The following is a 24,403-nucleotide window of genomic DNA, read 5'->3' as shown; positions in this document are numbered from 1 at the left end:
ATCATCCACATAACCAACCATTACATATTGAAGCCATGATCCACAAACACAGAGTCAAACGTGTTTTGATAGATGGAGGCGCGGGGTTGAATATCTGTACTTATCATCTGCTTACACAACTAGGGTTATCTGAAAATGTCATTGATCCAGGCAAGAAAATAATAATTAAGGCCTATGATGAGGAAGAGAGGACCTCCAAAGGTCTGGTATCATTACCAATCAGAGTGGGACCGGTAGAGAGAGATGTCCTTTTCCAGGTTCTCGATATTCCATTGTCATACAATATATTACTGGGCAAGTCATGGATTCATGAAATGAAGGTAGTACCATCAACATATCACCAATGCTTGAAGTTTCCTTATAACGGAGCTAAAGTCAGTATTCCTGCTGATACAAATGTCATATGTAATGCATTGACAAAAGGTGCAGATACTTTTGTGCCACATAATAGGCAGCCTCTCCAAATGAAGATCCATAAACATTGATGAAAGACTTAGAAAAGAGATTGAAGATTACAGATACCAACATGGATGGCTACAAGATAGAACCAGTACTATCATTAGTCTCTCTCCCTCCATCACCAAAACAGTTGGGCAAGCCATCAGAGGCTATGAGAACACAAACTTCAGCTCCGAATACTATATATAATGGTCTCTTCATACAGTCTTCTACCTCCTTGGTGGATGAAATAGAAGAGGATGTTGTGCTTGACTGGCTCTTTAAGGAAGATAGTCCAAATGAGGAGGTACGACATTGTGAGATTTCCTCAAACCAATATGGTCGTGGTTACAAAATGATTCAGTGCATGGGGTACTCAGGTACTGGTCCACTGGGAAAACAAAAAGAAGTTATTACTGAACCAATTCAGCTACAAACCAAATCCACACATGATAAGGCTGGACTGGGATACAATCCGAAAAAGACATCAGACCAAAAACATGTTTCTAAGTCCAAGTGCTTGAAAAAGATATCGCCTTTAACATTACATGAAGCAGACACTAAACAAACAAAAGTAGAGTGTAGAAAAGAGAAAGAGGAATCAACAGTCAAGAAAGAAGAAGTAGTCAGTGCTCAAGCTTCGACGGTATCAGCTACGATAATACAAGAAGTTGAGGTTCCTGAGGATATAAGAGATGAAGTCGTAAGAATCAGAGAATTGTTTGCACCATTAAAAGTTCCAGTCACATATACTGGCAGGCAACAAGTAGATGATTCAGAGACTGATTCAAACGAGTATGAATGGGGTCCTGACTATCTTTCAGACACATCCACTACAGAAACTCTAGAAGAATCTAGTGGTGTCATAGATGATACTCAAGACCTGATGCACATAAAACTAGAGAAGGAAATACAAGAAATTAGACAAAAGAGGCAAGAAAATTATGAACAAGGATTGAAAGAAGGAAGAATACCAGAAAGCTTCTCATTTATGTGCCCTTATCCTAAAATAGAATAAATCAGTTATAACACTACACAGGAAGAGTTGGAAGCTACAAAACAAGAGCCAGTCATCAGTCCAGAGGAAGCTGAATGGAGTAGACGACAACAAATCATAAAAACAATGAGATCATGTCAACAGATGTGTCCGATACAAATGACAAATGAACCACAACATGAAGGAACTTGTAGCATTAAAGATGTTGGTATTGATACCATACATATGCTTACTAAATCACTTGAAAGAGGCTTAGAAACTTCATCCGATGACTCTGATGATAGTCCTATTCATGATGATATCCACTCAGCCTCAAATTCTGAATCATCTGATACATACAATGAAAAGTTGCCTACTAGTCTTATTGTTGTTAAACCACAATATGACGTCTAGTCTGGCGTAGTAAACGATGTTACAAGTATGTCTATTGGATTAGATCGATTAAATATTAACGTGAACTTTAATAATCATGATCCGACTCTTCTTGGTCTCGAGACACTTACGTAAGGTATCATTCTGGAACTTGACTTTTCGATCCGTAGCTATGATAACAATACCATGAATGCTCTTGAACCTATCCAAAATTTGTCCTTAGTGCATCCCGAATTGATTGACTGTACTTTAGAGAATCAACCCATGGTTATACCTACTTTTGCCAATGACTATACATTATCCTATTATTTCAATGCAGTCGAACCTATAAACTCTTCCACCAGTGAACATAGTGAAAATATGACTGAAGCGGATATCAAGTATCTTAGTCGCAAAAACAAGAAAAATAAAAATAAAAGATCTAATGGAGAAAACCATATTGTGGCGATGTCAGAATCTAAAAAAGAGAAAATAAAGGATGTACCTAAAGGTGAAAACCTCTTTGAGGTGCCTGAAGGTGAGATACTTGGTATATTGCCCAATCATTTCCAAGAGTGATCTTCTATATTGATCGAGCCAACTTAGCCAGTGAATATCGGGAGTCAAGAGACACCACAAATCATTCATGTAGCTCAATCACTATCAGCAGAAGAATTGAAGGAGTTCACTCAGCTATTTTTAGAAAAGAAAATAAACTTTGCATGGACGTACTCTAATATGCCAGGCTTGGATCCTGATCTCATTATGCACCATCTCTCAATCACGCTAGGAGTAAAACCAGTTAAACAAAAACTCCGTAAGATGCACCCGCATGTAGCGTTATTGGTCAAAGTTGAACTAGAGAAACTACTCAAAGCTGGATTTATCAGAGCAATAGATTATGTTGAATGGATTTCTAACATAGTGCCTATGTCGAAGGCAGATAAATCTATCAGAGTTTGTACAGATTTTAGAGATCTCAACAAAGCATGTCCAAAAGATGACTTTCCATTGCCAAATATTGATATGATAGTCAACATGATAGCTGGGTATGAGATGTACTCACTAATGGATGGATTTTCCGGCTACAATCAGATTAAAATCACTCCTGGAGATCAAGAAAAGACAACTTTCACCTGTGCGTGGGGAACCTTTTGCTGGAACGTTATGCCATTTGGGTTAAATAACACAGGGGCGACCTATCAAAGAGCAATTACAACTATCTTTCATGATATGATGCATAAGAATATGGAAGATTATGTTGATGACACCTTAGTGAAGACTATGAAAAGATCAACGCATATTCAAGAGTTAGGTCCTATACTTGATAGAATGGAAGAATTCAAGCTCCAATTAAATCTAAAGAAGTGTGCATTTAGAGTGACATCTGGTAAACTACTTGGCTACATCATTTCAAAGAAGGGAATCAAGGTTGATCTTGAGAAGGTCCAAGCTATAATGGAAATGTCGCCTCTAAAGAACATCAGTCAAATGAGAAGTCTACAGGGACGTCTCTAGTCCATTAGAAGATTCATTTCTCAGCTAGCAGACAAGGCTCAACCTTTTACAAAAGTATTGAGAAAAGGAATAATATACAACTAGGATCAACAGTGTGAACAACATCTTCAGCAGATAAAAGAGTACCTGTCTAATCCACCGATATTGATGCCACCTATTTAGGGTAAGCTACTAATCTTATATATATCAGCAACTGATTCATCACTAGGGGCACTTCTGTCGCAACAAGATGACAACAAAAAGGAAATAGCTATTTATTACATCAACTGGACATTGGTGTCTTATGAAATGAGCTACAGTATAATAGAAAAAGCATGCTTGGCATTAGTCTTTGCATCACAAAAACTGAGGCACTATATGCTAGCACATTCAGTCAAGTTGGTGGCCAAAATCGATCCACTCAAGTCTCTTCTTAATAAAGCAACACTCACCAGAAGATTGGTGAAATGGGTTATGATCCTTACAGAGTTTGACATTGAATATGTGGAACGCAAAGCCATAAAAGGACAAGTAATTGCTAATCAACTTGCTGAAGCTCCACTTGAGGATACTCAACCACTACACATCGAGCTCCCAGATGAATCAATAATGCATCTTACTCAACAACCCTGGAAGATGTTCTTTGATGGTTCCTTTACTCAAAATGGTTCAGGTGCTGGCATATTATTTGTTACTCCTCAGAAGTATTCAATACCAAAGTCTTATAAGATTCTATTCCCTTGCACAAACAACATTGCAGAATATGAAGCTTTGGTGAATGTAATAAAACTAGCCATTGAATGGAAGGTTGCTGAATTACATATCTATGGAGATTCTCAGCTGGTTATCAATCAGATCAATAATACATATCAAACTCGAGATGAGAAATTGATGCCTTACAAGAGGATGGTGGATGATCTCAAGAAGTACTTTGCTTTTGTATCATTCCAATAGATTCCTAGATCAGAGAATAGAGCCGCAGATGCTATGGCCACCTTGGCATCTATACCTAAGCTATAGGAGTCCAATTTTCGCTTTGATTTCCTAGTGGAAGAGTTATATTACCCCATTTATGATTCTCCTGAGACCCAAATAGTTTGTTCTATTATTGGACACGACTCATCCCGATACAACCACATCTATTCCTATCTATGCGATCATTTTATCCTTGAAAACCTTACTCATAACGAGAAAAGAAACCTAACTTGAAATGCTTTGTGGTATGTTATCATAGCTAACGATTTATTTAGACAAGGTTTGGATGGTACATTGCTTAGATGTCTAGAAACTGAAGAATCTAAACATGCATTATCGGAAGTCCATGAAGGTATTTGTGGATCTCATTCGAATGGTTTTACTTTAGCTCAGAAATTATTACGGGCTGACTACTACTGGCCAGATATGGAAAAAGATGCAATAAAATTTGCTAAGACTTGTGAGAAATGTCAGCTTCATGGAAATCTCATACATGCCCCGGTAAGGGACCTCATACCATTTATAACACACTGGCCTTTTCAGCAATGGGCCTTTGATCTCATTGGTTAGATATATTCGGCTTCATCCAATGGACATAAATTCATCATAACCACCACTGAGTATTTCACCAAGTGGGTAGAGGCAGTTTCTCTTATCAAAGCAACTGGTAAACAAGTCGCCTTGTTCATCCTGAACTATATAATTTACAGGTATGGGATACCTTCGTGCATTGTGACTGATAATGGAGGACAATTCAAGAATAAATATCTGGATGAGCTTTATGAGAAATTCAAAATAAAGCAACACTGGTCATCAGTATATTACCCTCAAGGTAATGGACAAGCTGAGGCATCTAACAAAAACCTACTGACTATCTTGCATAGAATAGTGAACAAATCTGGGAAGGATTGGCATCTGCAGCTCAATCCTGCACTATGGGCTTACAGAACAAGTATCAGAACACCTACTAGGGCTACACATTTCGCTCTGGTGTATGGGTTCGAAGCAGTAATACCTATTGAAGTAGAAATACCATCTCTAAGAGTTTTGTTGCAAGGTCTTGTTACTAATGAAGATCATAGAATATCTAGATTGCAAGAACTCGAATTGCTGGATGAGCGTCGACAAGTGGCGTTTGATCATCTCAGAGTGTATCAGAAGAGAATGTCCAGAGGATATAATAAGAAGGTTCGACAAAGAGAATTTCAAGTTGGTGACCTAGTTCTGAGAAAAATCCAAAGAATCAACAGTTTTGCGACAATAAAGGGAAGTTTGAACCCAACTGGCTGGGTCCCTACATTGTTACTGCAACATATGACTCTAGTGCCTATCAACTCTCAAACTCGGAAGGAGAATAGCTCCGTGAACCGATTAACACCATCCACTTGAAGAAATTATTCGCTTATCACTCTCTACTCCAACAAACATGTATAGCTGAAAAAAGTCCTGAAAAAAATCCTAAAAATCAGAAAAAGTCCTAAAAAAAATCCTAAAAATTCAAAAAAAGTGTTGAAGAAATCAAAAAAAAAGAAAAAAAAGAAAAGAAAAAAAAATTGCCTTGGTGAAAACCTGGTAAACAGGCACCTTGGTAAAAAAAAAAATGAATCTCTTCCAAGCAGGTGAAAACCTGGCAAACAGGCACCTCTTGTACTCAAGCACTTCATCTATCAATGCAATGTTGGCATTTCCCGCTTTCATGCATCTTTTGCTTTCACTTGTACATATTTTCAGTCACTTTTGTGACATCCTGGTTCGTTGGAACCCTCATGACTTGAAACTGATCAACGTCCTAGTCTTAGGTTACTCGACAGAGCACATTACATATCCTAAGAAGTGTCAACCAAGTCAATTTTCCGTCAGTGAAACCTGGTCGTCCACTCCGAGTCAGTCACCTGTCTCCTAACTACCAAAGAGTTTATCACTGAGTTCACAAGCAAAACAACATAACAGAAAATATTCACTAAACAATTTGAGCTATGAATGAAAATTTTCTTTGTATGTTGTCTTTTATATGGATTTTCGATTATTGTCCCTCTGAGTAACTCAAGGAAGTCTATTGTGACTAAGAGGAGCAAGGATTGGGGGCATAATATTTTCTTTGTTTTCTGCTTGTAGGAATGATCCTGATGATCTGGAAACATATAAATTAGCTGGGTGCCTTTGATAAGAGCCTTCACATCAAGGTGAAATCACCTCACATACCTTGACTCCGCTTATTTGTATGCTACAGGGAGGTCCATATCATTTCTTTGTTTGTTTTGAGGGAATTTCTTTATGATGCAATTCGGATCCCTGCGAAATCTGTCCAAGGATATGAATGAAAAAAGGGTCATTGCGGACAAGATAATTAATATTTCACATTGAAAAAGAAAGGAACTCTAACCTGCCTCTTGTGTTCGTTATGCTCAGTGATGAATCTTAAGTATTTTAAATCCAGTGACTAGATTTAGGTTGCATTTTGCACATCATTTTGCATATCATTTTGCATTTTTGTGAATCTAGAGTGATTTCGGTATGGTCATAATCTCTTTATCTTCTGAAGGAGAGCTGAAAGCATCATCATTTCTTACGCTAAGTGGTCTTTTTATCATCATTTCTTCAATTGAGTACTTGTGTTTTGAGATGTTTAGCTGCATACATAACATTTCATATAGCTTCATACATTTCATTATTACTTATTTGCATATCAAAGAAACAAAAATATACATTCATAATCATTTGCATTACATACATTTATATGGAAAAGAAATGCATACATATAGAATAAAGCATATAAGAGACATCTCATAAGCGAATCAACACAAGTACGATGAAGTCAAATCAGATCTCGTATATATATATATATAATGTCAAGTATAAGAGTACAAAATGATGTCCAATGATATATACAAACTCCCATCAGAGCAAAAATCATATAGGCTACAAAAAATGGGTGTGTCTACAAAAAAAAATATTTGAGCTACAAAAAAATGAATCATCTAGCTGGCACCCTCTCCCTCATCGCCTAGTGGAGGAGCAGGAGCTTGATGACCGGGATCCTGTCGAGATGCTCGTGCTCCCTCTAATCTAGCCATATACTGTGAATAGGGTTGCACCTGCTGTGCAACAAGAACTGCGACACTATATGCTGCCACATAATAAGCTACCCTACTACTTTGAAGAAGCACCTCCTGTTGTAGAGACTCTATCTCTACTCTTGACTCTGCTCTCAATGCTGTAATCTGGTGATCACGCTCGACCCTAACCTCGACCAGCTGTTGGTCTCGCTTCGCCAGCTGAGTCTAAGCCACTGTCAACTGTGACTGTAGCTCTGCAAGATGTGCTCTCATCGACTGTCCTGTGTCAGCCCCCTGCTCTCTCGCAGGCTCTCCGCGACCATCTCCACCACCATCTCCACCTGTGGCTCCACCTTGCTCATCCCGCTACTGCCTGACTTGCCTCGGAGCTGCTCGCTCCTCCTCTCCACCACCCAACCTCACGCCTACTCTCCCAAGGGATCCACCCTCACCCCTTTGTTGTCCAACATCACTGGCACCCTGCTGCTGCTAGCACCAGGATCACCACCAGTCCATCATGGAGCCTTTGATCTCTGTGCTTGTCCCTGCCTATGGCCCTATCCCTATGCCGGTGCGGGGGCATCATCCTCCACATCCTCAATATGAGGATCCTACTCTCCCGGATCTGTAAATCGAGGGAACGGATGCTGCTGAAAGTAATCTCTATACTGGGGCAATACCCCCGCATCCGCTATATCCTCCAGGTAATCCCATCTCAGGTGATGTAAACCTGTCAGCTCCTGCATAGCCAAAGCATATGACAACCGTGGAGACCATCCCTGCCTCTCCTGATCAGCATAGCGAGCATACGTTGTATACTCCTACGAGATCCCCTGAGGCTAGCCATACTGCCTCATCACTCATGAAATGATGAATCGCTCCACAACAGTCTATGATCTCCTAATCAGTGGGCGTGTCACAAAAAGGTCCCTGCGAACCCTCCACCAATCATCCCACAACTCCAATCCTTTGTATGGTCTCCAGACAACTGCTATAAGGTCATCGAGCTGTCGTCGCCAAAAATCTGGCTTGCCCAGATGGGGCTGTGTAATATATCTGACATACCTATAAATAATCAGTTGCCCTGGCTCTCTGCTATCATCAACTATCGACCAATAAACGGGAAGGTGCTCCCAAGCCCACACCTGTAAAATGTATACACCTACGGCCATGCTCCGCCCATCTCTGTAAACAATCTCATGCATCTCTCGATACATGTGGGCCAACAAACAAGAGCCCCAACCTAGTCTCTGAGGGGTCTCTATCAAACTCTCTAGCATACGACCCCATCTGCTCTGGAAACCCTACTGCCCTCTGTCTGGCATCAAAAAGCAACCAATGAACCCTGCTAGAACACATGCCAGGGGATACTCCTCACTATACTTGCTCATCAATATGTCCCAACTCATTGAATGAGTCAAAATGTCTGGGTCTCTGAATACGTTCCTAAGAGCCTGTAGTCCAGGTAGCAACGCAGTATCATAATCCACCTTATCCCCAGCAAAAGGGATACGAAGGATCCTATACACATCCTTGTGAGTGATAGTCAACTCCCCAACTGGCAAATGAAATGTATTATGCTCTGAATGAAAACACTCAACTAATGTTGTGAGCATCTCGTGGTTCACACAGATATCAGGTAATCGCAATAGATGAGTCAAGCCGCATAAATCAACATGAGCCTGCTCAACCTCAGATAGATGATGAACTAATGCCATCATAGGTGGATATACACATCTAAAGAGCACAGGAGGTAATCGAACCTGCAAAAACCCAACAATGATCATCAGAAAAAATTCCAAATGAGCCTACAAGAGAAGTTAAACATCACACAAATCCAAATAAGTCAAATGCAAAACCAAAATTTTGTGTTTACACTTTCAAAAATGATCACTGTCTTTTGAACGACAAAACATAGTCAAGCAGCATCTCGTACGAGTCAGGAATGGCTCTCATATGAGAAAACAACCTCAAACGACAATTTAACAGACTTAGCATGACAAAATGGTCTTTTAACAGACCTGTCGTATGACACAAGGGTGGACCCTGTACGACAAAATTAGTAGGCTCAAATGAAAAAAGATTTTTTACTAGTTTCTCGTACGAGACAGGATCCTATCTCGCATGATAAACCGATACACCCGACCCAAAACCCATGAAAAACTTTTAAAAAAAAGCATAAGAAAATTCAAAATTGGAAACATAAAGAGGCTTAAGATCGATCACTTACCGCTGGCTCGTAGTTTCGGGGTCGATTGTGACGTCTCTGGTGCTCAAATCAATGCTGACGAGTAGGGACCACCATTTTTCTTTGCAGAAGGCTTTTTGAATTTTCAAACTTGGAGGGTTAAAATGATTTGAAAATGACACTTTCGTCCCATATATAGCCTAAAACCTAATTTTTCAACTTGCTCCGATGGTTATGAAAATTGTACCCTTAGCTAATTTGCCTGCTCTGATTCTATTTTCGGGATCGAAATTGAAATTCGAGACCATTTTGCTAGCCAATTTCACAATTTTGACCACTTAGCGCTTTTTTCATCAAATGCTCATTCTTTCTTCAAATTGCGCTCAAATTTCAACGCTGAATCTTACTTCAATTTCATTCTACACATCAACATTTTGATCAACTCCACTCAATTTGTCATCAATCAACCCCAAAATTTTCAAAAAATCCTCAGAATCAATTTGTGCTCAAATTACTTATTTTTGCCAAACAATTGCCTATAATCAATCCCTCGCTATCTTTTGATTTTGCTCCTGAGGGGGCATACTCACGACCTTATGACTTCACATCTCACAAGTCGAGAAAATTTTTCAAATCTTCATCAAAAGTCGAGCAAAATCTTTTCAACTAAAGAAAATCAATCCTTATTGCTAAGGGGCATCTCAGCTTCATCTCTTCACATCAAGTTGAGATCTCTCGATCATCTGAATCAAATCAATTGCTAGGGGCATATCAGTTTCATCGCTTCAAATCAAGCTGATATTTGTCTTTCATCTGAATTAATCTCTTAACGTTAATCAGTTTCATCGCTCCAAATCAAGCTGATTATTCGTTTAAACTCAATCAAAAGTTTCAAGAGTATTTTTGATCACACTAAATCTAAGCAGGTGTTCAGTATTCGTTTCTTGATCAAGCTGAATGGTTCATTCTTCGCTCATCATGTCTTGATCAATCAAGTTCAAGATCGATTTTTATCATCACTCACTGCATCTAAGTTCAATCAAGTTCTAGATCAGTAAGATCCACTTCTTGATCAATCAAGTTCAAGTTCGGTATCTTTGTTTTCTATCGTTCCTCAGTTCAATCAAGTTCGAGATCGGTATCACTTTAATCAGACTTCATTCAGCTTTGTCGCTTCGAATCAAGCTAAACACCTTGCTTTTCATCTAGTTCGTGATCAATCAAGTTCAGAACTGGCATCTCCTAGACATCACACATTCTTTGAACCAACACGCTGCTCACACATTAATTCAAAGAGGGGCAAATGTAATATCCTAAAATTGGTCATCTAAACCATGGGCCCCTAATCTCGACAACATCACCAAGGTCCTAACCAAAGGCAATTAAATCAATCTTGAGCACATTATTAATTCTTTAATCATCAAATATCACATGGCAAATCAACTACTCAATATTAATTAAATATTTATTTAATTAATCAAATCATTTCCAATAATATCATTTTGATCAATTATCCCATTTTAATTTATTAAATATCCTTGCATATTTAATTAATTAATAAATTTTCCATTCAATCATGCAAAAAGGATTAATTTATTACAAAAGATGAATTAATTTATTACAAAGAGTTGAATTGAAAATAAAACAAAAAAAAAATTGAATTGAGAGAGGAATCAAACTTGAGATATTATTTCTTTTTCTAAATTTAGAACTTGAAATCAGAAAAACAATTTAATTGAATTATTGAATTATTCTCTAAAATTGGAACTCAAAGCTTTTTCAGAAATAGAAGTTTAGTTGCATTGAAAAGACCTTTTTCTTGAATAAATCAAATATATGCAAAGAATTATCTATTTTTATCATATATGCATGGAATTAATTTATTATTATTTTCCAATGCAACTTGAACTTCTAATTTGAATTCATTTCAATTAAACTATAATTGAAATATATCTCAAGGTTAACTGAATTTGATTTCTCAATTATTTCAATTAATCCTAAATTGAACTTTTTCTCTTGTGATTCTCTATAAATTCAGTCTTCAGCTCTCATTCCAATTCACCCCAAAGATTTTTGAGAACACGCTTGGAGATTATTATCACGCTAATTTCGCTCTGGAGTCATTGAAGATTATTGTGCTTTTTAGATTATTTGCATCCATTTTCCATCCAATGATACATCCATTGTTGCTTGAAATTGATTATTTGCTTGAATTATTCATCCATCTTGCATCCATATAGCTTAATATCATATAGATTAAATCCTTCATCTTGGTGTAGTCTAGTCACTGGTATTGCTTATAAAAATATGAGAGCAATCTTATACTCGCATCTTTTAGAAGGCAATTGGTCGCTTTGCTATGGTTTATTACTTATTTGATTATTGATTACTAACCATGCATATAATGACTTAATTGAAGTGTTGTGCTTGCAGCTACAGGTTCACTTTTTCACACACACACATGTGACATCAACATTGAGCCTCTCAAAGAAATTCAAATTTCTTTGAATCCCTCCATGCATCCTTTATTTTGGAATTTTTAATTCCGCATTTTGAAATTCAAATTTTCTTTCCCCCCTCTTCTCAAGGAATTTTATATTCTTGTTTATTTTCTCGACGTACCCTTGATCCATGCCTTCCATCTTGAATCAATCTCATCCCTCCATAACGAAATAAATCTTGTCTCTTCATTGGCCTCCTCCAATCTATAAATTGGAGGATCATTTCCTCACAAAGGGATCTACTTTTCATAGCATTCTCATGTTGCCCATTTCTCTTCTGTCTTCCTCCTATCATACCCTCATAATACCCAAATATCCTCTCATCTAATCCAATTCATCTCATTCATCCTCATCATCCAAATCCTATTCCAATCCCTCTTGTTGAGCAAAGGAGATCAATCCACATCCACATCAATCAAGGAGCACATCAAGTGGAGCATCACAAGGGCACATCTTCCACTTCATCAAGCTCAATCCGAGGGAGAGGTGAAAGACAAGGTATAAAGTTGATTGTTTGCATTTCTATTGTATTTTTTTTTATTTCTTTGCATTCTAATCTCATTTGTTCCTTCATCCTTCTTCCGTCTTTTCCCCCTCTTCAGTACACATAACATTCATGCATGCAGATGATAGCATAGAGGAGGATAGAAAGGTTGTAAGAGAGTATCACTTCTATATAAGTGATGATCATACTCATTCATCAGAGTTTGTACAAGGATGCTTTAATGTTTTCTATGATAATCTAAAGGAAAGAAACATACAATACAATCGACACTTAATATGGTCAGATACTTGCACCGCACAATTCAAGAATGCAAGGATGTTTTATTGGTTGACAAGGATGCATATGACAAGCGCTGTACATCATTTTTAGAATTTCACTGAGGCTATACATGGTAAGGGAGAGCACGATGGTGTAGGAGCATGTATAAAAAGAGCCCTAGCTAGAGAAGAATTGAAGTACAAAAGTGGTGTTGAGTTGATAGATGCAAAAACAATTGCGCGATGGTGTAAGTCTACGTTGGGTCTAGGTAATCTAGGTATGTCAATGGTTCTTAGATATTTTTGGTTGATCACTAAATCTAACATTGAAAACTATCTAGATTGTTGTACAGTTGTAGGATCGAGTGACATGCACTCATTTATGAGTTCAAATGCAAGTTCACTAGTAATTTATACGAGACAGATGGTATGTTTTTTCTCTTCATGCATGTATGTTTTGTGGGAAGATTGTGAATCACAAGAGTGGGTTGACAAATGGTCTTGTAGACCTTTGGTTCCCATTGATACATATCAAATTCCCAAAGCACTACAATTGAGCCAGATGGATACATCAGTGGATTTTGACCATGTATCCGACCTAGTGGATTGAGGTGATTTTTTGAGTTAATTTTTTTACAAGTATTCTTTTTGGTTCATTTTGTTGTACATCACACTTTATTTTAGGTATTAATTATCACTTTGTAAAATGTAGGTCATGTATATGCAATTGTTACAGAAGAGAACAATGAAGAAGAAACATATTACTTTTTGTGTCGCTGTGTTGAGCCTAAAAGAAAATTGACAACCACAATCATTGATAGAGAGGGTATTGAGTATCTAGTAGGGTCTGTTGTCGTGACAGGAACATGGCTTAGGAGATACCCTATCAAGAATTCTGATGTTTGGTTATTCGAGGACTTTGAAACACACATACATATTCTTCAATTTTCTAACCTTGTTGTTGCAACAAATATTCATTTGATGAAGTGTCGTGGTAGACCTCATAACAAGATTTAATGGAAAGTTCGTGAATCTGACCACAAGGCAATACTTGACACAATACGGGTTAGAGCTGATCCTGAAGGCTCACTTGATTGATTCTATGGTTCAGAGTAGAATGATTTTGAGAATTTTGTATATATCCTTGACGAATTGTTCTATATTTATTTTTTGTATATATAAATGCCCATGAGTTGATTTGTACATGTCTAGGGGCATAATTTTGTATATTTAAATGACCATGAGCTTATTTGTACATATTTAGATGCCAAATTTTGTATATTAAAATAGCGATGAGTTGAATCGCACATATTTAAATGCCAAATTTTGTATAAAAGCCCATGAGATGATTTGTAACACATTTTTTTGTATATTTAAATAGCTAAGAGTTGATTTGTCCATATTTAGAGGCAAATTTTTGAATAATATGTGACAATATTTTGTGATTATTTTTTGTGACTATGTTTTGTGACTATGTTTTGGGTTTATGTGATGTGATAAGGTCAATCATGACCATTCTTGATAAGTTCAACCATGAGCATTCTTGATTCTTGTATAATCATGGAGAATTATTTGAGTCATTATTGGGTCATGGGAGTCATAGATTGATTCTTGATATAATTTGAGCAAAAAATGTCATTATTGTCAAAAAAGTTGTCAAAAAGTTGTCAAGCAACTTCTACATCACGCCGATAGGGTATGGCTCTCAATGTTCCGACACATTGGGAGTCACAATAGGAGAATTCCTAGCATAAACCTTCCCACCTGGATGCGCTTGTGATGTTGGTTTGTGCCCACGATGAACGAGATCAAATCTAGCCTATCTTGCAACTTTGCATTGTATGCCACTAATGGTTTTTACAATAGGTGAAAAAATGCTACCATTTGAAAATAGCTTTGAGTCATCAAAAACTGAGATAGGTCATTGTAGACGAGCCTCACATGACCCTATAGGTTCATACGGATCGATCATATGCATCCTGGATTGCAAGAAATAGTTCGTCAAAGTTTGACAATTTTTTGGACTCAGGGCACATGAGAGATCGCGTCGATAGGGTATGACTCTCGACCGTCCGATGCATTGGGAGGCACAATAGGAGCAAGCTAGCATAAAACTTCCCACCTAGATGTGCTCGTGATGTTGGTTTGTGCCCACGATGAACAAGATCAAATCTAGTCTATCTTGCAGCTTTGCATTGCATGCCACTGATGATTTTTGCAGCAAGTGAAAAAACACTACCATTTAAAAATGGCTCTGAGTCATCAGAAACCGAGATAGGTCTTTATAGATGAATGTCACGTGACCCTATAAGTTCAAACAGATTGATCATATGTATCCTGGAGTGGGAGAAACATTCCGTCAAAGTTTGACAATTTTTTGGACTCAGGGCACTTGAGAGATCGCGTCAGTAGGGTATGGCTCTCGACGTTCCGACGCTTTGGGAGGTATGACAAGAGCATGCCTAAAATAAACCTACCCACGCAGATGCACTTGTGATGTTGGTTTGTGGACACAACAAACATAATCAATTCTAGCCTATCGTGCAACTTTGCATTGCATGCAACTGTGAGTTTTTGTAGGAGGCGAAAAAATGCTACCAATTGAAAATGGCTCTGAGTTGTCAGAAACCGAGATAGGCCATTGTAGAAGAGCCTCATGTGACCCTACAGGTTCAAACAGATTGAACATATATTTCTTGGATTTTGAGAAACAGTCTGTCAAAGTTTGACAATTTTTTGGACTCAGGGCACTTAAGAGATCGCATCGGTAGGTTATGGATCTCGACGTTCTGATGCTTTGGGAGACATGATAGTAGCATGCCTAGCATAAACTTGCCCACCTAGATGTGCTCATGATGTTGGTTTGTGCACATGAAAAACATAATCAATTCTAGCCTATCTTGCAACTTTGACAACTTTGACAACTTTGATAACTCTAACAACTTTAACAACAACTAAGCAACTTTTACATCTTTTATCCAAATGAGCCCAAACTTTGACAACTTTGACAACAACTGAGAAACTTTGACAACAATTGAGCAATGTTTACATCTTTTATCCAAATGACCCCAAACTTTCACAAATGGCTTCAAATGATCATTAATGGTCCAAAAATACCTTATTTAAATAAAACAATGGTAAAACAAGATGAGAACCAAAATTTGACCATTGCAAGCATGAGGGTGCTCTCGCATCACACACATTGACAAATATAAATGAAAGGAATCAAAAGCATCCACTGATCATTACCATGGATCAAATCTGACCATTACCATTGAATTTCATTTTCATTGAAACAAAGAGTTTTGTAGGGTTAATTCAACATTTTAGAAAGTTTATCAAATCATATTCCACGATTGCAATATTTTATATAATAGTTTTTTGTTGTTTATATTCATATTATTGATTACATAGGAAAATATTCATTTAACTTTATAAAAGGACAACCACCAAATACAACCAATACACAATAATGAACTCAATACAAGAATTTTTGTAGGGTTAATTCAACATTTTAGAAAGTTTATCAAATCATATTCCACAATTGCAATGTTTTATATCATAGATTTTTGTTGTTTATATTCATATTGTTGATTATATAGGCAAATAATCATTTAACTTTATAAAAGGGCAGCTACCAAATACAATGAATACACAATAATGAACTCAATACACATTTATTGGATCAAATATCAACATTTATATATATAAAAAAAGGCATGTATGCCAAGTCAATACAAGTATTACAAAATGGTGGAATATGCCATGTCCAAATCGATATACAATAAAAATGTAGAATATATCTACATGTATTGGTCATTCAATAACCACAACTAACACTATATGATCCTATACTTGTGGTGGATCATCAAAATTGAGCCTCTTTGATGCAGTACCTGGCTCTATAGATGGCTGCAAAACCACAATTCAAAAGCCAAGTTAGAATCCTTTTGTAGAAAATAGTTCACAATTGTCAACATAACTATGCATTTAACTATAATTTCTTTGCAATAGAAATGTAGATCACCTCATCTATTGATCTAGGATCTACTTTTTTCTCTATCTTCTCCTTGTCAGCCTTAGGACTTCTCTTGAATACCTTCTTCAAAGGCTCCAAGTTATGGCCGAACCACGAAGGGGGCTATTGTCAATTAAATACAATTAATACAATGTACTAACATATATACATCAAAAACACTAAAATCTATAATATAGAGAACAAAAGAGTACTAGAGCCTGATATGCTTCTCCAATACACCAAGGAGGGATCACCATTGATTGAGCAGCTATCGCTATTGCCTGTACGAAAAATGATCAAAGATTAAATATAATTAATATAATGATAAGTATTATAGGTTAAAAAAAAATAATGTAATATATCAAACAAAAGTGTACCAGAGCCTGAGATGCTTCTCTAGTACATGGAGGAGGGCTCGCCATTGATGAAGCAGCTATGAATATTTCCTGTATTAAAAAATGATAAGATTATAATTTAGCATAATTTCACTTGTACACGTGCGTATAATCATCAAATCAAGAAAATAAAGTAGAGATACATGCCTCCGCCCTCTCTCGATCCTTAGGTGTATCAGGTGCATTAAACATATCTACATAGCTCAATGGCCGTTGTACATATAAAACAAACAAAAAACACTAATCAATCTACAAATCCCAACTAAGACAATTTCAAACTTTTTAAATAATTGTACAACTAAAAATGTGTTCAATTACCTTCTTCCCACATTTTGACATCCTCAAGTATATCTTTTGCTGGGGACGAGGCCTAGACACGAAGGGGGTACCCTAAAAAAACAAAATTAACATGAGATATTAGTACGAATAATATTAAACAAAATTTAACAAATCTAAAATGAAACGACTTTCATATTCCATCAAAAAGAATACATAAAATAAGGTGTACAAAATATGATACCGTATAGCCTTCTAGGCCAAAATCGATCGTTGAGAGCGTGACATCATCAATTTGGGACATTTGGTCCTCTGACAACGCCTACAAACAAAAAAATGTCAAACATTAAAGAGAGTTAGTATATCTTGTAATTTTTGTGAATTCAAAGTGTACTATTCTATTTTAACATGTTACAAAATTTATACCTCAGACGTCGAAGTTGCCGCTGCAGTAACTGTGAGAGGAATATCAGATATCACTGCTGCATCCTGAAATGTATATTATTTGTATCAATTTAAATTGATCTATAAATGAAAATTATTTACAATTACAAATTTTAAGTGACTGATAAATAAAATTCTATGAATTCAAATCAACACACCTGTGTTTGCAGATGACTGCCAAAGAACATGTCGATCAACTCATCCGTCAGTGCCACATCCTCAGTTGTGTGGGTCTGACATCTACTTCCACAAATTGTACACAAAAGGGATGTGGATCCATCTACAATGGCCTCGTCATCCATCCTTGTGCATATCCCTGAGCAAGTGGCACACACATGCTGAATGGGCTCACTAGTGCCACCTGCAACAACTAATAGCTCATCATTTGGTACAAGAGGGTGTGCTAACTGTGTCCCATGATGGGTGATCGCATCAGTCAATGTTGTGGCTGCCTGAAGAGTCTGTAGCTCCATTGACTCTTTCAGGTCTAATGGGATAGTCAAATGCACCTTGGGTTTGGGTGCTAGGGGGCGACAACTCTCCTGGGCTACTCGCCTATGGGCTCCAGGTCTATCTTGGGTAGAGTCACCACCTCTATGATGGAACTGTCTCATATCAAAATAATTAGGCAACACATTGAGGACAAACTCATAGTATACTTTCCTCAAAAAATACAATGGCACCTCAAAATTATTACAAGGTGGTTCATCAAAGAACATCCACCACCTCTACTAAAAAATATTCTTCATCTACACATTGGTACACCAATGTATGAGAAACCTCTTTGCATTAAGAGGTAATGACTCACCAGTTTTAGGATCAACAAAAAGGGCACATATTTGTTGTTTACTAATGTTTTTTGTTTTTCACTCCCTCATATGATAACACACTAGCATAATACTGATGACACCTATCCCTATAGTTTCCCCATTTTGTAATTTGAGTGGAAACTATAGTGGCACCACTAGCTAATGTTTATAGGCTAGTGGCGAGGGATTTATGATGCTCAAGCTCAGATGTTTTCAATTTATTAATCAGTCTATTTTTTTAGCTTTGTTTTGCCCTAACTGATTAAGCAATTGCTCCTGTGTATCAGGTGTATGGTCAAAAGGAGGACCTGGAGGTGTATTATGTGAGTTTTGTTTGGGGTTTTGAGGAGATGCATGTTGTTGTTGTTGTTGTTGTGGATTTTTAGAATCTAGTTTGTATAACAAAAAATAAAAAAAAACCTAATCAAAATAAACGAATTTAAATTCAAAACATAAAAAAAAATTGAACAAATGCGAAAGAAAAACAAAAATAAAGCAAAACCAACCTCGATCCATGGCATTTGGGTGAGAAAAGAGGGAGCCCATGCGCGGTTAGTGAGAAAAAACCCAAATTATCAACTTGTGACTACGTGAAAAATAAGACACAATCGACCAAAAATAATAATTTATTGACAGGTACCACGTATGCGCTACTTTAGGACTTAAAACCACGTACGGGGTTCTAAGTCCTAAAGCAACGCGTACGCGGTCATTTTTCTAAAGGAAGCCAGTATGCGCTTTTGTCCCTTTAGGCTTGGGGACACCAAACCTTAACGTGTACATGGTGATTTGAATTTTAAGTATCGCAATCGCGGTGCCTATTTTTTCAATTTTTTTAAGGTGTGTGTCCACTTTTATGCACACCATCTTTGTGCACTTACCCGTATGTACATTGTATGAAATATATGTAATTTTTTAAAAAATCTCATCGGGGTTTTTTTGAGTTGACATGTGTCTAGTTTTGTGTGTATGGGGAAGGATTGTATTAGTCCATTATATTGCATGGTGTGCGGGAGGTGTGAAAATTGGATAAGGGTTTGTGTCTACGAAGGTGAGGTCAAAGCCACATGCATAAAGTGAGCGGTATGTGTTTACTGTTATCACCTGCTAACATGTGGGTTTTTTATGTGTAGGGAAGAGTGATTGTAGGTCAGAGGTGGGTGGGAGGTGTTAAGATCGGCGTGGAGGGTTTGGTGACAGTGGTAAGTTCAAACCCTAACACATAACACAATATTTTTTTATTTCTTCTAGCATTTACTTATTGTTTTCAACTATGAATTTTTTTTATCATTTTTGTAGTGTAGAGGTGGGTGAGAAGTGTTAAGATTTGTGTGGAGGGTTTGGCGGTAGTGGTAAGTTCAAACCCTAACACATAACATGATATTTTTTTATTTCCTCTAACATTTATTGTTTTGACTGTGAATTTTATTTATCATTTGCAGCATTCTAGTGGACATGTCAACAAATTAAGGTCCATTGTTTGTATGGTGGTTGGGTGAAGAAGAGTATAAAGGTATGTATATTTTCCTAATCGTATGTGTGAGTTTTCCATAGTGAGCAGAGTTGTGAAAGATGAAATGCTAATTTTCTTTGTTTTTTGTATGTAAAAATTGAAATTGTTTGAAAGTGTCCACTATTTTTCTAGGCCAACAAACCACAATTTTTTTATTTTATTTGTTGAAAGGTTGCGTGATAGGGCCCAATATGTTAAGAGTTAGAAAATACAATGTGTTGCTTGCTTTCTTTAACTTTTTAATTGTTGCAACGCGTCACATTTTTTAGTGTTCCATTTTTGTAGTTAGCCAATTATGCATATGTCTGTGTGTATATGTGTGTGTGTTTGTCTGTCATTCTATCTCTATATATATCATGCGCGCACACACACACACACAAAGAGAGAGAGAGAGAGAGAGAGAGAGAGAGAGAGAGAGAGAGAGAGAGAGAGAGAGAGAGAGAGAGAGAGAGAGAGAACCAATTATATCTTGCACAACCAATTATGTAGCTAAATTCTAGGGCCGTTGCAACCTCCTATGGATTTTGGAGTGGATGTACACCCTCCCTTACAATAGCCAGCCAATTATGCATATGTTTGTGTGTATATGTGTGTGTGTTTGCCATTCTCTCTTTATATATATCATGCACACACACACACACACACACATATATATACAAATAAATGTGAAAATATTTAGGCCTCCTACCCACCTATGTAGCACAATCCCTTCTCCCTACACACAAGTAACTCTCATGTGAACAAGCTACTTAGTAAAACCTAAAGCTTGAGACAAAAGTGAAACAACCTACTTAGTAGCCTTGTCTTTTTGGACAACCTTCTCTTACTGCCCTTGCCACTGACACACATGTCATCTACCATTGTCTTTTCCCCATTGTGGTGTGTTGTGAACCTTTGTTGATTTCTTTTATTTACTTTGTGTTATGGAAATTTATGTGACCCAACATGAATCAAAATTCAACAGGAATCATCCTTTATGCTAAACCACCTCACTGAGGGATTGGAAATAAATGTCATTCATATGGTATGTAAATCAATTCATCTATCAACAAACACTTTGAAGGTAATGGCCTTGATGAGTATCCTTGTTGCTGAAATTTTGGCCTTGTAAGATAATCATTTTAGTTCAAAGCTTCTTTACTTCTTCTCAATGTAAAGTAAATAAAAGGATAATAAATAATTTTATAGGAAATCATAGCATTTTTGAAGTTAGATGAAAGATATAATATGTGAAGTAGAAACTATCATGTTAACAGTAAAGGAATTAAATGATGGGTTCAAAGTTAAAATAAATAAATAAATGAGGCATTTTAGAATGTTAAGTGCATATATATACCTTCTTGCAATATTTGGGTTGAGTAATATATAATAACTCTACATTTTGGAAAGAAGTGTGTTTAAATAGTCATTTTGAAAAATGAACACAAAGAAAATATACTAGTTTATCAATAAGCATTAGATAACTTCATCACTACTTTATATATGTATTCCCTAAAATATTGTATCCGTTAGATAAATATATATCCATAATTCTCCCCAACATTAATACCCAACACATGCAACCTTTACCTTAAATGGATAGAAGCAAGATTTGCTTGGTAATTTAGAGTAGTTTGTCCCCATCCCAGTCTCTTGTAGGAGACCTTGCACAATCTTAAAAAAATAAGAGAAGATACCTAAAAATTGTTAACAATTTTACTCTAAATTCTATAGAATCATGATGTTGTGAATGTATATTCAATCTCTACAATCCAAGGCCCTTGTTTACACTTTTATGTGAGACAATGCAACATCTGTGTATGCCATTTTGGAGCTAGAATAGTTGCATCTGAGCTCTATTATTGACTTTCTTGTTATACGACTAGTGGGAGACAACTGCCTCCCACTGTCCTTTCCCACCTTTTGGGTACTAAACAAGCCCCTAACTGGAATGGGAGGCAAATGTATTCCATTGTTCGTATAACATGAAAGTAAATAACAAAGGTCAATAAACTTGCATAGCACGAAAGAGAAAAATGGTTGACACTATTTCTCTCCACTATAACTCTTCATTGTTGAGGACCTTGATTGCTTGTGGTGGAAGTATTATTTTCTCTTCATACTCATGCAATTTGGGTTATTATGGAAAACCTTAAGGAGCTATCAATAATTTCTCAAATATGCGTAGCTATTCTAGCTCCAATTTCGCATGTTTTTGCTTAAGGAAAATCAGGTTTTAAGGGACCTGAAACCCGCTTACAAAATGAAGGATAAGCATGAAAGAAACTAGAGAAGACAAGACCTAGACGAAAAAGCTACAGAAAAACTAGCAAAAAAACCAGCAGCTAGGAAAAAAGGACAGCACAGAGCCAGCGGCTCCAATTTTGCATGTTGTGCCATGATGCCACCTCCAAAATTGCATGCCCTCCCATGATTACATGAGACCCATGTTTTGGGACCCACCATGGGGCTTGTGATGATGTGGCAAAATGTTGTCATTTTGTGGTTGACAAAAAGTATTTGTAGGCGGCTAACATTTGGTGGTCGCTCTCACGATCACAGACACGATTACAATGTGTCCAAAAATTTAAAATCTTGGGTGTAAATGAAATAAAAAGCTTCAATAACCTAGTCGCCTAAAAATTTCGCAAGTGGACATGGGTATGCCGAAGGGTGTGGTGTCTATGCATGTCATTGGTACGACTGTTGATTTTGAGTTTGAATAGCTGGCCCACTTCCCACTAAAAGGGAATTTTCTAATGAGGGGTAAAACATACCGGCTAAATAGAGATGCATGGTTAAGATTAAGCAAATTTGAGAAAGCCAAGGAATAGGCATCATGATAGCTGTTGCGCACTATCCATATAACATGAATGAAAAGAAAGGAAATCACTTGCGTAAAATGTATATATGGATATTAATATATTTTTAATATATTTATATGTTTGTGGATATTTATATATATGTATATGTATTTGGATATTTACATATATGTATATTTGTATATATGTATAACTATATGCATATACTGTTGGTATTTTGGTATGGTTTTGTCATTGATGTCAACACCTACTAAAACACTAGCACTTTGGAGATCCAACAACATTCACTGGCAAGCAAGTAACTATTGCACAATTACTGGTATATGGTTCACTGACAGGATATAATGATCACCGACACTTGGAATGATATGGAAGACACTTGGTAATATCAAAGACATCGTGTGGACATCTTATCTTAATAAATTAATCATTGGTATATTCATATTTGCATATTTGCTTTTACTGGCAAATAGGTCTAGGGTTACACCGACAGGTTTATCTTTTCCAGATCAGCATGGCACGCTATGGAGATGATTAATTATTGTTGTAAATGCATTAAGCCGACATGTTTAATCGATTATTGTATCGGATATTATATTGTTTGTAAAATGTTTTTTATTGTAATATCTTGTAGAGTCGACCTACTAAAATTGGTCTTAGGTTATGGTATAAATGTAAGATCTTATTTGTAAGATCAAGTGTGGAATGCAAAAAGAATTGTGTGAAGGTATATGCGAGATTAAGCAGTGCAATACATGCAGACATCATTTGAAGGTGAAGCTAGGTTTTTGTGAAAGCATATCAGTATTACACCAGTACTGAATCCAGCATATGAAGATGCTATTTTGTGCAGTACATTCTTATTGGATTTAACCATCCAACTGTAGTCAGTGTGACTCCCATTTTGTGATTGAGCAGTGAGCTCTAGGCTGTTGGCCTTTCTACATGTGCAGACCCCATTTATGTACACTTACTATCTACAGTAGTATCATCTGATTGTGGGTAAGGTTTCCCACCATGGTTTTTCCCCTTACAGGGTTTCCACATACAAATATTTCTGTTATGTGTTGTGGATGACTTTGTGTTTATGTTTCATGCATTAATCTTTATTGATATAGCAATTAACTGTTAAAACTGTCTACCGACATACTTAACTAGTTTATCGGTATTAAGCATTAAGTTGGTTAAGTTGTTTTTGGTTTGAATTTATTAGACAACTGATTCACCCCCCCCCCCCCCCTCAATTGTCTCTGGGACCTAACAATTGGTATCAGAGCTTAGTCCTCTTTTGCAGAAGTTTAACAACTTGAGGAGATCCAATGTCTACTAACTATTTCAGGAAGGACATGTCACTACTTATCAAGTTGCCATTAGTTTTATAT

This window comes from Cryptomeria japonica, chromosome 6 (assembly GCF_030272615.1).
Source record: "Cryptomeria japonica chromosome 6, Sugi_1.0, whole genome shotgun sequence".
NCBI classification, from domain to species: domain Eukaryota; kingdom Viridiplantae; phylum Streptophyta; class Pinopsida; order Cupressales; family Cupressaceae; genus Cryptomeria; species Cryptomeria japonica.
This window is presented reverse-complemented; position numbering follows the sequence as displayed.